This window comes from Chrysochloris asiatica, unplaced genomic scaffold, assembly GCF_000296735.1.
Source record: "Chrysochloris asiatica unplaced genomic scaffold, ChrAsi1.0 scaffold00044, whole genome shotgun sequence".
Lineage (NCBI taxonomy): Eukaryota > Metazoa > Chordata > Mammalia > Afrosoricida > Chrysochloridae > Chrysochloris > Chrysochloris asiatica.
The window spans coordinates 6,712,237-6,713,737 of record NW_006408562.1 but is presented as its reverse complement, the minus strand read 5'-3'; the positions used below and the strand labels follow the sequence as shown (position 1 = coordinate 6,713,737).

Below are 1,501 nucleotides of genomic sequence, written 5' to 3'. Positions count from 1 at the left end.
TGGATAGTGAATAAGGAAGATCGTAGAAGAATTGATGCCTTTGAGTTGTGGTGTTAGAGGAGAATACTGAAAGTGCCATGGACTGCCAAAAGAGCCAATAGATCTGTTTTGGAAGAAGTGCAGCCAGAGTGCTCCTAGGAGGCCAAGATGGCTAAACTTTGTGTCTCATACTTTGGACATGTTGTCAGGAAGGAACAGTCACTGGAGAAGGATGTCATGCTGGGTAAGGTGGAGGGTCAGAGAAAAAGAGGAAGACCCCCAGCGAGGTGGCATCATTGATGGCGTCAAGTGTGGCAGCGGTAGTGAGGATGGCCGAGGATCGGACATTGTTTTGTTCTGCTGTGCATGGGGTTGCTATGAGTCGGTTCCACACCTGACAACAACAACAACAACAATGGGACAGAAGCGATTTGAAGGCATTTACTACCACCACACCAAGGAGCTCTGGTAGCTTAGTGGTTATGAATTGTGGACAACAAAATGAAATGTTCCCTGGTCCTGTGTCATTTTGAAGCCATTGCTGTGGCCCTTGTGAAACAGGGGGATTTAAAAAGTTTGTGGAAAATGGAATAGAAAGACAATGGAATTTTTCCACGAACTTTTTGAGCCCCTTCATATTTTGAGTGCCTTCCAACCTAGGGGGCTCATCCTTCAGCACTGTATTGGATAATGTGTTGTTGTGACCCTTAGGGTTTTCATTGCCAGCCCTTTCTTCAAAGTCTTAGTCTAGAAACTCTGCTGAAATCTGTCCACTCTGCTGGTATCTGAAAGACCAGTGACATCATTTCCAGTGTTGTTACAATACACAAGCCATCACATACAGATAAGTGTTGGTTCATTATTATTATTCATACTATTATTAACAGTTCATTCACCTATTTTTCTCAGAAGTGTACAGTAGGATTTTCCAGAGGCAGCATAACATATGATGTCCTAATAGATTACATGCCAAAGCTGATAAGAGAGTTCAGCTACCTTCTATTAAACCCGATGTAAAGAGCTCTGGTAGCATAGTGGTTACGAATCGGGCTGTGAACCTGAAGGTCAGCAGTTTGAAACTACCAGCCGCTCCATGGGAGAAAGATGAGGCTTTCTGCTTCCGTAAAGATTTACATCCTTGGAAACCCTGCACAGGGTGGCTATGCATCAGAACCAAGTCGACAGCACTTAACAACAACAACAACGAGGCAAAAGCATAAAAACAATGCCCCTCTTCTCACAACATCTTTTTGTTTTTTGAAATATAGTGATTTTTCTTGAAACTATGTTATCCTGTACAAATTGATTTTAGATATTGGGGAAGTCTTGCTCTTGTCTCTTCAGCACCCATTCTATGTGGACAGTATCATGGGTGCTGTGGGCAGGGACTCTAGTTCTCAAAGGACATCTGGGTGGGAACTGCTTAAATGGCTCTTAGTGGGGCAGGGTTTGGGTTAGGGTCAGAGAAAAAGAGGAAGATCCTCAATGAGATGGATTGGCCAAGTGGCAGCATCGATGGACT

General features: G+C 43.8%; 1 pseudogene; it reads right to left on the bottom strand.

Annotated features, from left to right (window-relative positions):
- The window catches only part of LOC102838574, a 16,885-nt pseudogene that overhangs the window by 3,276 nt on the left and 12,108 nt on the right, over nt 1–1,501 (bottom strand).